This window comes from Podarcis muralis, chromosome 4, assembly GCF_964188315.1.
Source record: "Podarcis muralis chromosome 4, rPodMur119.hap1.1, whole genome shotgun sequence".
Lineage (NCBI taxonomy): Eukaryota > Metazoa > Chordata > Lepidosauria > Squamata > Lacertidae > Podarcis > Podarcis muralis.
Genome location: NC_135658.1, coordinates 75,349,240 through 75,368,057, shown reverse-complemented (window position 1 = coordinate 75,368,057; position 18,818 = coordinate 75,349,240). Strand labels below are relative to the sequence as shown.

At 41.9% G+C, this 18,818-nt stretch overlaps 1 protein-coding gene across 2 annotated transcripts in view; it reads left to right on the top strand.

Moving 5' to 3' along the window:
* Positions 1-18,818, top strand: part of AFF3 (ALF transcription elongation factor 3) — a 285,260-nt gene that overhangs the window by 23,117 nt on the left and 243,325 nt on the right. Inside the window, exons 4-7 of one of the 2 annotated variants that reach the window (XM_028727893.2) lie at positions 1,757-1,915; positions 12,870-13,005; positions 14,889-14,975; positions 17,655-17,867. The gene's annotated coding sequence lies outside the window, so the exon portion shown is untranslated. Of the gene's footprint in view, positions 1-1,756; positions 1,916-12,869; positions 13,006-13,692; positions 14,976-17,654; positions 17,868-18,818 lie in introns of those variants that run through there. The other variant, XM_077927591.1, reaches the window with a different exon arrangement.

Genomic DNA, 18,818 nt, shown 5'->3' with positions numbered 1-18,818 from the left:
GCGCAGGGTTGGGGACTTGGACACTACCGAGGTGCCCCCAACTGCGCTTGCGGCTCCAGAAGAGACACGTACAGATGGCGAGGCCCCACCTACACCTCCCTCGCAAACTGCCAGCGTGGAGCCGAACCAAGCCGTCTCAGAACAGACTCAGACCACTCCACTTGCGGAGGCTCCACTCACAGCAGCGGATCCAGGGGAGTTGGTTCCAACGCCACCTAGGGTCGCACCACAGCCTCAGCGAGAACTGTGTGGCCCTCCGGACTTGGCTACCAGTCCCCGGCGTTCTGGCAGAGTTTCCAAGCGCCCAACTCATTTAAAGGACTATGTTGTTGGACAGGTATCACTGTTGGTCTAAGTATGGGAAATGTAACCGATATGCTTTTGTGCCTAACTGAACCATTACGCGTAGTGCTGTATATAAGGAAACCATTACGATTGTAACTAACGCCTTATCTCGGTGGGGAGGGGTGTTATGTAGTGTAGTTTCACCCTGGGCCAACAGGGGGATACTGTAGATAGTTTTCACTCAGGTCTGTAGATAGTTTTCACTCAGGTCCGCGGCAGTTATTTTAGGCGGGAACTCTGGGCTGTTGTGGTTACAATGTGACAGCCGGCTGCCTATAAATACAGGCCGGCTGAGCTGTTCACTGTCAGTTCTATTCCAGCTTACCATAATAAAGAGCTACTTGAAGAGATCGCTGTGCCGGCTGCCATGTCAACCCACGACTTAACACGAACCACATTAACAATCCCGTGATGCTGCTTGACAGGTTTGTAGTAGTTCTCTCATGAAAGAAACAGTGGATTTTGCAATGGATCTGACTTGGTATAAGTGAGTGAAGATCTACATCAGGAACAAAGGGGGGGTGGAATAAAGATCTACATTGGGACCTGCTGCCTCTGAGGATGCTACCACCTGAGGCAGTCACCTCAGCTTGTCTCATGGCTGGGCCGGCTCCTTCCTTGAGCTTTGATGGTCCCCTCTGTCAAGGCTATTGCATGAGATTGGGTGTTTGTGGTTTGTCTGCGAAGCAGGAGAGGAATGAATTTGCAACAAACACTTTGTCCAAGGTCCCAGAATTAGGTACAAGTAGCCCTGCTGCTCTTTATAATAAAAGCTTTGGCTTTCCATAGTTCGGGGTTTTGCTTTTCCCCACTTTAAAACCATAGCTGCCTTGCTGTATTATCATAATTGTTTGCCTAATTTATTTAGAGGCTGACAAGTCAGCAGAAGAAGAAAATAAAGGCATTTGATACTATTGCCTCTTAAGATACTCTAAATGCTTAGGCCAGTGTTGACCTACATACTTCTAAATACAGAGTGGAGGATGTTTATCCTGGAAAATATTTTGACCCACTTTTGAACTACAATAATACCAACATGATTTGTGAAGAACTCAGCTTGTTTTTGGTTTTGCAGACAATTTGTTGAGGTTTTTTTTTAAAGTAGTAGTAAAGTAACAATATGAACTGTTCAAAAATAGTGAACCCTTTTTTTTTCCTTTTAAAAATTGTTGAGTGCCAAATTACTGTTAAGACTTTTGATTCCCCTCCCCAAAGTTACTTACTATTAGAATGGAAAGCAGGGTAGTCAATTAACTACCCTCCACGTGTTGTTGGACTACAACTCCCATCAACCCTGCCCATTGGCCATGTTCGTTGGTGCTGATGGTAGTGGAAGTTGACCCTGATGCGGAGACTTTTTCCTTTGGTTATTGTTAAATTAAATTAAACTTTTTATTTTTTAATTTCACAGGGGTGATCATCCTGAAACATGCAAAAGAATAGCAGCCACATTACAAGAAGGAAATACATCTCTTTGTTACAAAAAACACTTCTGTATAATCCTGAAAAATTAGTTGAGGACCAGTTGTCTTGGTGAACATTTTACAGCACCGGGAACATCAAAGTCAAGGTAAGTAAGAACACTTACAACCAAAAGAAGAAGCAAAAGTTTCAGTAGTATAGCCTACAATACCCAGGTGAGTGATACAGTTTTAAAGGCAGGGTGGAAAATGAATGGTTTAGTCTGCTCCAAATTCTGGTCAAGCTTTACTCCTTACAAAATTTGTTGCATTAATGTAATATTTCTTCAAAGCAGAGAGACTGCTGGAGGAGACCTAAATACTGTTGTAAATGGCAGTTTGTGTTTATATTACTTTTTTTATTTTTATAAAAGGCAGAATTCATATACGGTAGCTCTTTGGCCTTCTTGATGTATAGAGGCACCAGTGTCCAAGTTAGTATGATTACACATAAAACTCAGTTTAAAAATAAGCAGTTATCTCAAATAGATTATCTACTGGTATCTAGCAGTCTAAAAAGCACATATAATGCATACATATGTTGACCTTGAAGTTTGGCCCAAGCAGGCGTGATGATCGTGCAAGCATCTGATCTGGAACAAATTGAAAAAGAGACATAATAAAGAAGAAATTAAATAGCTGGCTTCGAAGCGAGTTAATATGGGAGTTCTGATTAGTCAAGCAACACAAGATTTATTTATTTTTAAAGCTACTATCCTTGAAAGAGAAATCATTGTAAAGAAAATAGAGCAATTGGAGAAAGTGCAAAATAAAAAGCCCAGTGACTGAATTCAAATTCTACTTATTGCAGCAATGAGTCATTCAGTAGTCCGGAGAAACTCCTAGAGCTCAAAAGGCACTGATGTGCTTGAGGCATACTTCTTGGGGGAAATGTAATGTGAGAGAATGGTAATAGTCCGAACAACGGAACAATAAATAATGCTGAGGATAGGATCACTGCCAGGACCTCCAGTCAAGCAGGCAAGATGGAGGTAAGTTGTTAAGTTTCACTCACACAAAAAAACAACCCCACAAAAATCTAGCTCTGCAAAATATTGGACCTAAACCTGCCTCCAAGTTTATCTTGGCCTCTTTACTTGCCCTGATACATCTTGTGACTGCATCTGAAAGAGTCACAGCACCACTTAATATGGAGACAGGCCTGAGTGAGAGCACTTGAAACTTTGCAGCATACTTGCACTGCTGAAATAGGTCTTTGGAGACAGTAATGTTTTTGTGTCTGGTTGGCTGCAGTGGGAGAGAGGAAGTGGTTTCTGCCCAAGGGTGAGAGCCTGTTGGTGGGACCTGCTACTATCTCTTGGGTGAGAAACAGGAAGGAAGTCAGTGTACCCTACGTTATGGGTGTATGTGACCTGATTGGTGGTTTTTCTGGGCTGCAGGGCTAACTGACATTTTTAATATATTCATCGCCTAGCAGAAAACTTAATTGTAAATGTGAGTGCGCCTTTGCTTTTAAATTACAATACAAAAAGGCATCCTTGTAAGAGTTGATCCTAAACTGGTAGCACATGTTGAAAGAATTAAGATGAAGCATATTACAGATGAATTTAAAATGTGATTAATTTTTGTTCTTTCAGTTTTATATTACTTTACATCGTAACCGTAAGTTATTTTACAAGGGATGTGGGCGACGCTGTGGTCTAAACCACTGAGCCTCTTGGGCTTGCCAATCAGAAGGTTGGTGGTTCAAATCCCCGCAATGGGGTGAGCTCCGGTTGCTCTGTCCAGCTTCTGCCAACCTAGCAGTTCAAAGGCACACCAGCGTGGGTAGATAAATAGGTACCACTGAGGGGGGAAAGTATACAGCATTTCTGTGTCCTCTGGCACTCGTCACAGTGTTCTGTTGTGCCAGAAGCGGTTTAGTCATTCTGGCCACATGACCCAGAAAGCTGTCTGTGGACAAACACTGGCTCCCTTGGCCTGAAAGTGAGATGAGTGCTGCAACCCCATAGGCACCTTTGACTGGACTTAATTGTCCAGGGGTCCTTTACCTTTACCTATTTTACAAGTGGAAATTAACACATACACTTATAAAAATGTGTGCATGGAATTGCCCTTTGGCTTTGTTGTACTGTACATTTCCAGCAAGTTATGGCAGAGGGGAAATTAACTTGGAGTAGGGGTGGGAAATTAAATGATCCATGGTTAATTTCTAAAAGAAAATTGACACTGGGCATTAAGGATGATTTGAATCTTCAAACCATAGAATTGTAGAATTGGAAGGGAACACCAGTAGGGTTGCCGTATTTCAAATAGTGAAAAGCTGAACAGAAAAGTTGTTGAGCTTTTTTTGGGCAATCGTGGATCATTGTGTCCTTTATCTCCATAATTCAGGATGTATGAAGTTTAATGGAACTGGCTTCATTCTTCTTCTTCTTCTTCTTCTTCTTCTTTGGCGATCACTCGTAACCGAGTAAGATTGTCTTCCATAAACAAGGAGTCCGTAAGTGACTGTGGAGGCCAATTCTGGACCCACACGTCCTTCCACAGTGGGGACATTGGTTCCTGGGCGGGAGTTGATCACAGTGTGGATTTGCCAAGCATGCCTTCCTCTTAGCATGTTTCTCCCTTGTGTTCTGAGTTTAAGTGTCTTCAAAGTCCATGACACCTTTGGTAAAGGCTGTTCTCCAACTGGAGCGCTCACAGGCCAGTGTTTCCCAGTTGTCGGTGTTTATAAGGATGACTATGTGTAACATTTTCAAATGGCTTCATCTAATGCTGGTGAAGATGTTTGCAGATAGATAGATAGATAGATAGATAGATAGATAGATAGATAGATAGATATAGTAATGCTATATTTTGGCTGATCTTCTGCTATTGTGTGTAGTACGTGTGTAAGAATAAGGTTCTAGTAGACTCAAAGTTGCAACTCAGCTTCTGCTTCTTTTCCAAGACAGAGGATGGCATTGTAGCACTGCTACAACACTCTTAAACTCTGCAAAGGCACCCCCAGAGTGAGATCTTCATTTGATAGTTCTGGGCTCACATTAACAGCTTGAGGTTTTGCATTTTGCTTTTCATCTCTTCGGTGAAACAGATGAATGGTATAATGGAAGTGCTTCCTAAGAGGAAGACATGAAATCCTTACATTTATAACAAAAAGTGTCATAAACCTCATTGTAATTCAAGCTTGAACTGTTCACCCTGTGCATGTCCAGAAACTCATTCTCTAATACTAGATGCAATGATCTCTGGAGGAAGATTTTCCATCTGTTTCCTTATGATGCTAAGCTGTTAGCAGTGTTCATTATTTATTGCATTTACTGGTTTACGTTAAGCTATGATTTTCCTCTTTTCTAGCATTAAGTATTCATCTCAGTAAAAATGGGATGTGCATGTTAATAAAGATTGATATTAAAAAGGGAGGGGGGAAGAGAAAATACTGCCTGTATTTTGGGTAAGATTCTTTTGTTCCATCTGTGAGGTTGGCAGTGAAACTCATCGAGTCCTTGGCACTGGACAAACTGTTTAGGAGCAAGTGGCTTGATGATTTTGTCTAAACGTAACCACAATCATACTTTAATAAGACCGAAATTAATCATAAAGATGATTAGTATAGTGATAAATCAGCATGGGCTGAATTGGCAATGGTTGCACAGATGTTCTCAATCTCATAAGTAGCACCACTAACTTTAAATAATGTTACTCGTGTAATAAACTGATGATCTATGAGTACTGTGATTTCAGATGCAGGCAGCACAAGTCTGTGTTGCACGACTTCATATTTCTACACTCCCTGAATTCAGTGTTAACAACCGCTTAGGTGTCACAAGCTACTTGTGGAGGCTTCTTACATTACACAGCAAGGAAATAGGAAAGATTGTTAGAAAAGGAGTCATCTGTGCTGTGAATTTGCATGACCCATCTCATTCGAAAGTGTTTTGGAGGAGGTGAATCTGAATTTCAAGATGAATTAGCCACCCAAAGCTGTGTTTGTTGGTACCAGTTTACGGAACTGTCTGTACTGAGACTCTCACAGTTCATTACCCATGTCAGTGAATGCATATACTTAAAGCGTTCCTCTGCTTGACCATTATCACATGGTTCACTTGGCAGCATTAAAATCCGCTTTTCATCCTGTACCTGCAAATGAAAAACAAAACTTACAAATGTAGCCACTAGGATGGATAAATAGATAGATGAATGGATGGAGATATATATAGCAACATTTCACTGATATGATTGACTGTAGCATTAAAAAAGATATTTAATGGGAAAATGGCAATCTATATATTGTGGTGTCCTATGACCATGTTTTTCTCTCCACAAATATAGCAGCACTAACTATATCCAAGTAGACAGCTAATGGCTAACAGGTCACATTCACACCATTCATTTAAACAGTGCTGTTTTTCTAGAAAAAGAGGTGCCGGAAGTCACCATGACCACCTCCCTCATTCTCTTAAAATGGCAGCCACCTGAGAGGAGCCGGAACTCACCTGAGGGGTGTCAGAACAGAGTTCGTGTGAGTTCCTCCTTAAAAAGCCCTGCATTTAAATCACATTTAATACACATTTAAAGCACATGGCTTCGTCCCAAAGTATCCTATAAACTGTAGTTTGCTAAGGGTGCTGGAAATTGTAGCTCTGGGACAGTGTGATTTAGTTGTATTTTAGATGTGCTTTAACTACATAGTGTGGGTGTTAACTAACCTTAAAATGTGGATCAGTACCCCAGGCTCTGTAAGATAAGATTAAAAGTAAAGGTAAAGGACCCCTGACAGTTAAGTCCAGTCACGAACGACTCTGGGGTTGCGGCGCTCATCTCGCTTTACTGGCCGAGGGAGCTGACGTTTGTCCGCAGACAGTTTTTCCGGGCCATGTGGCCAGCATGACTAAGCTGCTTCTGGCAAAACAAGAGCAGCGCATGGAAACGCCGTTTACCTTCCTGCCGGACTGGGAAGGTATCTACTTGCACTTTGACATGCTTTCAAACTGCTAGATTGGCAGGAGCTAGGACCGAGCAATGGGACTGAGCAACGGGAGCTCACCCCGTTGCAGGGATTTGAACTGCCGATCTTGCAATCGGCAAGCCCTAGACTCTGTGGTTTAGACCACAGCACCACCCACGTCCCGTAATGTAATGTTGTGGTTCGAGGACCTGATCCGCGCTTCGTGGAATGAATACAAACGGACACAGTGTATAAGGTTAATGGGCAAGAAAAGGCCACAACTTTATTGATTACAGCAAGTGAGAAGGTATTGGCTTAGGCATTGCACCACGACAGATTGACTTCACCCACTCGGAGAGGGGTGAGCCTAAAGGGGGTTTATTCACCAGTAGGTGGAGCCTGTTGATGCTAATACAACTATAAGCTCTCCCCTGATGTCACCGGGGGTCGTGCCATGGCCCCCCGCCACACAGGCATTGGACAGGATCCACGACCGCTGGATTCCTTTAACAGAATACCCAAATTTGAAGGGGTAGGCGATGGCCACACCTAGCCCTTCCACACACCAACAACACATTCCAGTGCCTAACTGCCAAATACCAAGAAAGTTGTGACGATTGTTATGAGGTAAGTGAAAAAACCAAAAGGCCTAATGCCAGTTGGAAAAATTCCTACCAGGCCCCCTGGGCAACCTGGGCGACCAACCAAAGGTCCATAGCAAGGTCAAGCGAAAAGCTAAGCCCTAAGGGAGTGGTGGGTTGGTGACTCGCGACGAGAAGGTGAAAAGTGAGGCGGAATGGCTGGTGTGGTGGTATCTTAAACCGTACACCACGCCCCCTCCAAGCAGCCTGGTTGGGCGCTTACCTGTGGGCGTGGTGCGCCAGCCAGGTGAGTGGGGCAGGGGGCATAACGCCCCCTGCATGACGCAGAAATCGCGTCCCGCCCACAACACCTCCCCTCCGTGAGGAGGAGAGGCTTAATGTAATGTAAGATTAAGTTAGCACTTAAATGGCCCCTCTTTTGGTTGTCACCTGTCCTAAAAGGCTCTTATGCTGCCCCAGGATTCTCTTGGAGAAATATGCAAAAAAAATTATACAAAATGAGAGATTGTTATCTCATTGCACTGCAGCTAAAGGAGCAGCTTTCATGTATGCAACATTATGTAAATTAACCGTAGCAAGTGCTCTAAGTATTAGTGACTGGCTCAATATAAATATTTGTGTTTTGTTAACAATAGAACAGAATAGTTTATCATGTTCTTGCTTGCAGTAGCTTTCTGATGTCATGGAGGATTTCAGATAAACTTGTTATAATTTTGATCCTGTGGTTGTTGTAATAGAAAAGTTGTTAAGATTAAAATCTCTGTCAATATGTACTACTGTGAGAGCCACGAGGATCAAAGCTTGATGAAGAATGAATACTTTTTTTTTTAGCCAGACAAATGTAAAATTGATATCATTATACTCAGTGCTTTTTTTCTGGGGGGGATGCAGGGGTACGCATAACCCTAAACATTTTGTAAATCTAAGTTTGGCCTCATTGAGGGGCAGTATTTCAATATGAGTAGAATTTTTTTTTAACAAAAAAAGCACTGAGTATACTAAACAAAGAAAATATTTGCTATTAAAAGTTCGCCACATGGGAAAGTACTTGGAAATCATCTAGTTCAGTGTTTCCCAAACTTGGGTCTCTGAAAACAGGGAGATTACAACTCCCATCATCACTAGGTAGCAGGACCAGTGGTCAGGGATGATGGGAGTTGTAGTCCAAAAATAACTGCAGACCTAAGTTTGGGAAACACTGATCTAGACTTGATTTCCTGTGGCTCTCCAGATACTGTTGAACTCCAGTTCCCATCAGCCCTAGCCAACATGGCAAATGGCCAAGGATGTTGGTAGTTGTAGTCCATCAACATCTGGAGGGCACCACTTTGGTGATCTCTCTTTTACTACACTGAGGCTTGCCCATATCCATATCTATCTCCACAGGTCCATGTACAGGGTGAGTCCTTTAGAAGAGGCCCCGTGGATACAGAGTACACATGTTCCATGGGGCCTTTTTAAAAGACTCACCCTGTATATTAATGAGCAAAGAAAACTCTAGCGATAGTATGCCTAGAAACTCTGGGTTGATTCATGTGGGAAAAGGTGGTCCTTGAGGTATCAAGAGTCCTGAGGTCAACCCTCAAAGAGCTCTCGGGTACAGCAGACAACCTTTCCACTTTCCTAGGCTTATAGGAAAAAACAGCTGAGGATGCCATGGGGTTTTCTGAATGGTATTGGGGGAGAAATCTGATTTCATCATTTAAAGGTGAACTTACTTAGGCACTTTCCAAAATAATATGCAAACTGAAACAGCCATCCCTTGGAATTTGCATGTTTCCAACTGTTGCAGTAACGTTCTCTAACCAATTAATGTATACAAAACTACATATAATAGGGCAAAGTGTGTGTATAAATGCATGTAGTAGCAGAAATAAAATACAGAAATGCATTATATTAGGAAACATTGCTTTATGGCAGTGTGTTATATTAGGCAAAAATGAATTCAAATGTGTATATTAAGATGAATTTTAATGAGAACTTCAAATAAAATCTCGTGGAAATGTGGAGAACTGAAGACTAGAAAAATAAGAAACTTGGAGAGACCCAAACTGGCAGATTCGCTCATTTCCAGGTTTTCAAGAAACACAGGCCCACAGGAAGGCTGCAGAGTGCAGACCACAGAGAGATGGTGTGTAAAATGAATGGCGCACCCATTGGCCACCTTGAAAGGGAAGCATAACATAAAAAGCTGCAGCCAACCTATTTCACCAAATTTTTCTTTCACAATTTCACAATTTTTGGATGCTATTTCTTTTCTCATAAATGGATGGAGAACGGCCAAGGAAAGAAATATTCAGCGCAGTGCTACAAAATACAAATTCCTTAAAGGAAAGAAGAAAACACCCAGGTTCAGAAACTATTGTGGGGGCATATTTCTATGGAAATCAACACTAAGCAGGGAAGCGAACTAATAAGAACTGAAACAGCTTCTTAAACAGTAGCACAGTTCATGTACTTCTGAATGACGCAAGTCAATTTGCATCTGCTGTTTCTATTTTTCTGGATCCAAGTCACATGTGGCCTTATCCATAAAGATTTATTTACGCATTACTCTCACGGGAAGAAAAGTCTGCTACACTCCTGGTGCATCTTGGATTCCACAAATGTAATTTCCTTAGAAAAAGGCATATTTCACAGAAAGGAAGCCTTGAGGGGACAAAGAGCTTTATGTTATTACGAAGCCAGAAAAATACAGTAGAAGTATGAGCCAGGTAGTCACCACAACAAAGACAGTCTGTCATGAACTGTTTTTCCAGCTTCGTGAGGAAATGATCTGACTGACATATTAGATCAGGCTCCTTATAACTGAGTGGACTTGTGCTGGCTGTCTTATTTCAGACTCACACATTTTTAGCTTTCAGCAACGAGGCAGTCAAGTGAAGTGTCTTAACCACTTGATTGCAATAACAAGATGGAATCTAGTGGGGTTCATTATGAGTTAACAACTCATGCATCACAAATTAACCCAGAGCATCTTTCACTCTCCCCTTGTTGAACACCTGATAGCCTGGTGATCAAGTGACAACATTAACATGTTTTAGTGTGTCTTCCACTGACTGGTCATTAATGAGGTAAGAAAGTTAATTGCCATACAGTGAAATTGTCCAGTAGCTGTTAATAATGGGAAAGATATAGTTGTACACACGAGTTTTGAGAACTAGTTTCAGCAGCCTTCCATCTCCGCTGTCACCAGGAGTGCTCTCAGTGGTGGACTTTGGGGTCTTAAATTGCAGTGGCGCCTTGTGCAACATGTTACTGCAACATTTGGCACCCACCGCCTCTCACCTTCCAGTCTACTTCATAGTTGTGGCACCCCCAAGGCTCCAGGGCCAATGCAACTGAACCAGTCGTTCTCCCTAAATCTACCTTTGGTGCTCTGCTAAGCATTGCTCCCACATAAGCCCCACAGGAAGGAATCAGGGAGAAATACTTGCTGCAGGGCATATCTAAGCATCTAGCAAACATAAGGATTGCTTTTCAAATACTTCCTTATCCAGCTTTTCAGATAAGTGGTAAAGGTACAGCTATCTTGCATATTTCAGGCAGCAATCCTAGCCCCCACTCACCTGACATTAAGCTCCACTGAATTCAATTCTGAGTAAATATGGTTAGACTTCAGGTAAAAAGGTAAAGGACCCCTGGCAGTTAAGTCCAGTTGCAGACAACTCTGGGGTTACGGCGCTCATCTCGCTTTGCAGGCCATTTGTCCGCAGACAGTTTTTCCGGGTCATGTGGCCAGCATGACTAAGCCGCTTCTGGCGCAACAGAACACCGAAACCAGAGCAGTGCACAGAAACACCGTTTACCTTTCCACTGGAGCGGTACCTATTTATCTACTTGCACTTTTGGGGGTGCTTTCAAACTGCTAGGTTGGCAGGAGCTGGGACTGAGCAACAGGAGCTCACCCCGTTGCGGGGATTCGAACTGCCAACCTTCTGATCGGCAAGCCCAAGAGGCTCAGTGGTTTAAACCACAGTGCCACCCGCGTCTCTTTGGTTAGACTTCAGAGGTGAGCCAAAATTAATAAACTGGAATTCATCCCAATCTGATACAGATTTCTTTTCTAATACCTTTAACGGGTTAGATTGACCAAATCTATTTACCAAACATAAAATTCGGAAAGCTTAACTTCAAAATGTTAAATTTGTGTGTATGTGTGTGCATACTGAAAATAAATAGCTCGCCCATATGCTATACAAAGCTAGTTCTTAAATACAATAATTTCAAAACTCAGCATGACAAGGATAGCCACCTGTGGCATCAAAGCAAGAAAACAATGCAAATCTGGCATTCTATCATCCAAGTAGACATTGGGGTGAAAATTACATTATTGCGGGGGAATGCAATGCCATGCACACAGTTATAAGAACTCAAAGTCAGCCTGTTTGAAAACCTGTTTAAAAGGTCCTCCTGTATATACAAAGTAGATGCATTAGGACGCAAAGTATGGCATTTGAGCCCACAAACTTGGGGAGAGGAGGCATAAATATAAATTAGCTGTTTACTGCATAGATAATAGTCAAAGCTAAATTCCAAACTAATGTTGAGCTAAAGTGGGAGAGGCATAAAATATGTGCCGCCGCCTTTTTTTGGACAAATATTTTGCCCCACTTTGCAAAAGCATTCAGATGTGAAAGGCAAGAGGAGTGAACAGCCCTCCCTTGCCAGGGCAACTAGGTCCACACTCCTGGCCTCAGTTCTGTCATTCTTAGGCTGCAGCCCTACATACGCATACCTGGGAGTAAGTCGCCATGGGGCATACTTCTGAGCAGACACGGGTAGCATTACAGTGTTGGGGCAGGTTGGGGATGCTGGTGTAGACGCATACCCAGCTCCTCATCCCAAAGCAGTGCAGATGAACAATGTCCATATCCAGATGTGCCGCTGAATACAGATGACTTCTATCCCCACTTCGGAGGAATGTGTGTTTGGCTGCACATCAGAATGGATGCACATCCCCATTCACATTACAGTTGTACCTTGGTTTTAGAACAGCTTAGTTTATGAAAAACTTGGATTAAGAACGCTGCAAACCCAGGAGTAGGTGTTTTGGTTTGTGGACTTTGCCTTGGAATAAGAACATGTTTCGCTTCCTGTTGTGTGTGTTCCATTTGTAAATTGAGTCTCCTACTGCTATGGGAAAGCACGCCTTGGTTTAAGAGTGCTTTGGTTTAAGAATGGACTTTCTGAACTGATTAAGTTTGTAAACCAAGGTACCACTGTATGTCCGAACTAGTCATGCAGACCTATGCACAACTAAGGCTCGATGGGTGCAAAAGGTGGGTGGGCAATGAAACTGTTAATTAACTTCTCAGTTAATTATTTCCGGTACTGATACAAGCTCTCTTCCCTGTGGTTTTTAGTGGCTTCCTCCAATAAGAGATCCAGGATATACAAGCTATTACAAGGAGAACGTTTTCAATCAGTTCCCCCCACCCCCATTTTTTACAAGACAATATAGAATTGATTGGTGTTTCTTCTTTTTTTATTTATGTTGACATAATAACTATTTCCTTCTCATTTCCTGCTGTCTCTTGTTTCCACCAGTCGTGATGGATGCAGTGCGAACAACATTTGCACAGTAGATTGCTAGCACTCAGCTCTCTTCTACAAATATCTCTCCCAACTAGTAACTAGCTGATGATTGCAGGGGAAGCAAGTGTACCAGAACAATGAACACCAGGTTTGGAAATAAGAATTTGGCTGTTATAACAAAAATAGTCATTGTGAGTGTTAATCACCAAAATTGAATTTTACTGTGTACTGAACTGTTCACCAGTTTGACACCTTGAAATTGAACTAATCAATTTTTCGTGCAGGAACACCAGCTTCGAAATTGCAACCCTTAATATTCCCGGAATGGAAAGGAAAAAACACAAACCTCAGATTTTAAGACTGGATTATATTGTGTTTGATAGAGTTAGCACGGCCGTTCTACTGATGAATTTCTCCTCGACTTTCACACTGCATTAGAAGATGATGCACACTTGATTTCTACAGTGCCAGTGCAAAATGCGGGTGGTTTTTTTGTGTGTGTGGTCACAGTAGCTTAAAAAGTCTGTTAGGAGAAACATTATTTCCCTATCTAATCAGTATTTTAAAAATAATATTATAAGTGGCCAATCTTCCTTTGTTAGGGAGATTCCTTGTTTATTGCCTAGGATGGGTGGTAAATAGTTTCTTCAACAGGAACTAGTGGCTGGGACATACAAAGAAATCTCTCTTGAATTTCTGGAATGGAAAAGCTGTAAGAATTGGGGTGGTGGGGGAGTGACACATCTCACCTGTAAGGGAAGTGACTTGTGTATGTGGGAAGAAACAAGTGTTGAGGCAGATTTTCGAACAGAGAGAGAGAGGGAGGGAGGGAGAGAGGGAGGGAAATGATGACAAGCAAGCTAGAGATTACAGGGAATGCATTAATGCGTTTCACATCTCTGCTTTTAAAAAAATAAACAAATTGCAAGAGCAGGGCCATCCCACATAAGGAAGGTAATTAATCTTCCCCGATTGCGACAACAAATCACGCTGGTGCTGCTATTTGATATTGCACTGCCAGTTGATACTTCCCCTGAGGTAATTAGTGGCTGGGGCAGAAGGAGTGTTCGACTTTTTCATCAGGCATGCGCTGAGGAGGGAAGGTTAAACCGCCTCTCGTGGTGTGGTCCCATTACTGATCACCCACCTCTCCATCTCTATGCAGGCACCTTTACCCCAGGTTTGATCTGTAGCATCTTCAGTTAACACGGCTGAAGCAGAAGGGGATAGAAAAGATTCATCTGCTTGAGACTCCTTGAGAGCTGTTGCCAGCCAGAGTAGGCAATACTGGCTTCATACATACCACACATTTAAAGCACATCTCCACCCCCATCGTTTAGCCCGGACACTGAGATCCAGCGCCGAGGGCCTTCTGGCAGTTCCCTCATTGCGATAAGTGAGGTTACAGGGAACCAGACAGAGGGCCTTCTCGGTAGTGGCACCCACCCTGTGGAATGCCCTCCCATCAGATGTGAAGGAAATAAGCAGCTATCCTATCTTTAAAAGACATCTGAAGGCAGCCCTGTTCAGGGAGGTTTTTAATATTTAATGCTGTACTGTTTTTAACACTTGATTGGGAGCCGCCCAGAGTGGCTGGGGAAACTCAGCCAGATGGGCGGGGTATAAATAATAAATTATTATTATTATTATCTCTCTTGCCCTCCACCAAGAACCCTTGGAATTCTAGTTTGTTAAGGATCTGGGAATTGCAGCCTCTGTGAGGCATAAATTCTTTTTTTCAAGGGAGGGGTGTGTGATTTAAATGCATGGTGTGTACACAGCCAAGGTTTAAGATTCTTTGCTTTCCTACGATGTAGATATACTGCCTGGTAGAAGCATCTGCTGCTTGCTTCCCTTTATGTTCTCCTTGTATACTTGCAAAATAAAGCAAACATTACAAAAATGCCCAAAGTCCCCACAGCACTTTCTCTTCCAAAGGAACCACCCAGGCAGTGTTTCTTATCACTCAGGGAAGCAGGGAGCTCACAACAATATAAAACCTTACTTATCCATTATTAAACATTATTTTAGATAAATCATTGTCAACTTGAGCTAGTGATCTCTTCCAGATGCGAACGCTCCAGTGCATATCAATAGATGAAGCTACTCTGCGGAAAGGTACGTTTGCCAAAGAGCTTCTCTCTCCATGGTGGAGACCGTAGCAATCTGCATGAACTCTGTGTGTATCTGAAGTGAATAATGTGTATTATTTAACTATATTCAGGTGACTTTTCAGGTACTGTGCTGAGCAGCCTTATCCTAAATATTTATGCTGATACCTATCTGCTCTGATAGATTTGTTGCTAATCACCAATATATTTCCAAAACATTTGTTACCGTAATTGGTTTGTGCAGGCAATCTTAGGATGAGGCCCTTTTTTTGTTTGTTTTGAATCAGGATAATATGGAAGTGTCAACACATCTCCCAGACTCTTATATACATATATAAACTGGGCTCTGTCTGAAAAATCATGCCTGGAAACCTAGGTTGTATGAGTGAAGCCCAGAAAAATCTGGTGGAAATTGCTGATCAGCTTTTGATGGAGATTCTGAAGCAATGGGACTGAATCTAGTCTTCTGCTCTTTCTCCCAGAAAACTCATCATGAGTTTATAGCACTAGGCTGTACATGCACAACTTAGTTGTTGAATTAGGTTGGACAATTGTGGATACACAACATCTTTTTCCAAACATAACTCCGTTCAGCTAGGGGAAAATATCCACAACCAGCAAAACATGCTTCCATCAACATGATTGGTGATATTGTACATATATATATCTGGGAGGGAAAGAGAATAACGGCAAATATATTGAATAACAAAATGGAATTCAATTTTTATTTTCCAGACCACTCATAACATTTGACAGAGACTATGCAGGGTATTTGACTTGATTTTATAAAGCCCCCTCTGCATTATGAAACTGTCACAAAAATCCATTTAAGTCTCAGGTTTTAATATAGATTGGCTATATTTTCAGATAGCATTTGATATGGAATATTAGAAAGCAATGGAAACTGTCAAGAGAGTATTCTGATGGTCATAAATATATCATTACTATGATGACATACTGCTGAATAGTTTTAATTGTTTTTATGAACACATTATCAAAGCCCTAGCAAGCAAGTAACTACTCTATTTGCACTTATAAAAATAATTCTCATTATTCACTCCTTGTATCTTTAAAACTGAGTTTTAGTGGTCCTCACTTTCAGACAATTGAAACTGGTCTGATTAACTCCAGATTTTATAACTATTCCGAGTTCCAGTTTTTAAAAAAGTTGTTATTTTTCTAGCTAATCAATATTTTAAAATATCAATAGAGGCCATGGAAGAATATCTGCATATATGAATTGCCACGTTAAGAACTGTTGGCAAAATGTCAACATTCCTCTGGTTTTGGACAAATTATTGGTCATGTCTAATGTCTAAGCCTCATTTTAATGGGATATTCAAACACATGCTTAACATTTACTGAAATCAGCCTAAAATTGTATGCAAATCCACTTGTATGAGACTTTTTTAAAAACACCACAATGTAGCATCTTGCCCCACGTCCCATTACCACTGGGGAGTGTGCTGTTATGCTCAGGTCCTGCTTTTGGCTTTCACATACATCTGGTTGACTACTATGATAAGGTAAAGGTAAAAGGGACCCGGGTGGCGCTGTGGGTAAAAGCCTCAGCGCCTAGGGCTTGCCGATCGAAAGGTCGGCGGTTCGAATCCCCGCGGCGGGGTGTGCTCCCGCTGCTCGGTCCCAGCGTCTGCCAACCTAGCAGTTCGAAAGCACCCCCGGGTGCAAGTAGATAAATAGGGACCGCTTACTAGCGGGAAGGTAAATGGCGTTCCGTGTGCTGCGCTGGCTCGCCAGATGCAGCTTTGTCACGCTGGCCACATGACCCGGAAGTGTCTCCGGACAGCGCTGGCCCCCGGCCTCTTGAGTGAGATGGGCGCACAACCCCAGAGTCTGTCAAGACTGGCCCGTACGGGCAGGGGTACCTTTACCTTTATCTTTTTAAAGGTAAATGACCCCTGGACAGTTAAGTCCAGTCAAAGGCTTTTTTTATGCTAGTGCTGGACAGTTAAGTCCACAGGCTTTTTTTATGCTAGTGTACTATTCGTGTAATTCATGTATGCCTGTGCGATCTTTGGTATTGACATTAACTAGTTGCAACAAACCATACTTCGTATCATGAGCATAAATAGTGGTGCAGGAAACACAGAAAAGTCTTTCTTTTCTTAAACTAGCCAATGGTATGGCTCTGTTACTGTCATTCCAGGGTAACTGCAAGCTGTAATTTTAGTACAATATTCATGGGAAGCCTGTTTTTTGATTGCTCATCTTTCCCACAGTAATGCCCATTTTTTCAGCTTCTTCATATACATTCTGGCATTTCACATTTTGTGGACCATTTATCAGTTCTGCTGTGAGCGAGGCAGAAAAAAAAGGGGGAAATTCGATGAGAACTTCCCTAAGATAACTTCATTCATTTGCAAAATGGAGAAAAGAAGCAAGCGTAATAAAAAAACTTGGTCAGCCATTGTCTCCAAAATAAACACACAGAAGTGTTGCAAACCAGCTTTCATATTGCTGCATGAATTCTAGCCAGCTCATATGCAGCCATCTAATGCAGATTATTCCTGCCAGGAGCATAAATAATCTTAGCATGGTGTGTGTCTTGTAAGGGTCATTGCTGGGTTAGGGGGAGAACACACAAAAACATACCAAGTATGGTGGCAGATTTATAGAACCTCCTCTGGAACATCTCTTCACGATATGCACTTTGTCCCCGCTACAGGTTTTGGAAGCATCCAGGGGGTAAAGGCCTCAATTAAGATAGTCACAGCCTGCTGCATTTTTAACTTCTAACAATGCTCGGGAAAACCATCTGGAAATAGTCTGGATATATATAAAGAAACATTTGAAAACTGCAGGATATGTGGGAACCCGGCATCGCTGTAATTATATGGATGAAGAGGTGAACTAATCATCACCAAATTTTAAAGGAAAGGTGAGTATATTAATGGCTTTCTCTTCTCATATTTTAATGACCATAAAATACACTTAAACTGGTTCAGTGATGTGAATCCCGAGTTTAAATAAAGGAATTCAGATGTACATGATCCCCATAACAACTGAATCATCCACTAGTTTAAGTGCATTTAAACAAACAACTGTTTACTGAACACCACAGTTTGATAGGTTTACATTTAATTTCTTCACACATACTATGATGCAAAACTTCATGCATTTCCACCAAATTCCTCTTCCCCTTCCGTCCTTCTGTTCTGGAATGTTGCGGAACCTTCTAGAATAGTATGGAAAAGTGTCTGTTTTGCATACAGAAGCTCCTTGGTTCAATACCTGGATACATGCCTTCTGAAAACCTGGAGAACTGCTGCCAGTCTGTGTAGACAGTAATGAGTTAGATGGCCCAATGGACTGACTCAGTAAGAGAGAAAGAAAGGTAACAGATTGGTAGAGAGCGAGAGAGAGCAAGCGAGCCATTGGAGACTAAAGGAAATGAAGGCTGCTTGCAAATGGGGTGACAACCATGATTAGTCCAACATCTTAAAAGATAAGCTATACTTTGATGATGAAACCCCTAGCTCAATTAGTTTCTAAAGAGATGAACAGCATAATTAAACTCTGAAATCAAACAAGAAAGATGAACTAATTTTATATGGAGATTTGGTACAGTACTGAAAAACAGTGAACTGGAAATGTTACTGGAAATGTTGCATCATGTAGAACGTCCTGCTGTGAATTTTATCAGTTGTCTTTATCGCATCTGTAATCTTGCGATTGAATATTAAGTGGGTACTTCACGAAATGTTCAGCAACCTTTGTTTAGAAAATGCAGTGCAGCGACGTTAGCTCTCGTGAATTGAAAACGTATTCCTTTGCCACTCTGTCATCATCTCTGTCATTGTCTGCTGAAGAGCTTTTCACCGTGTAGTTA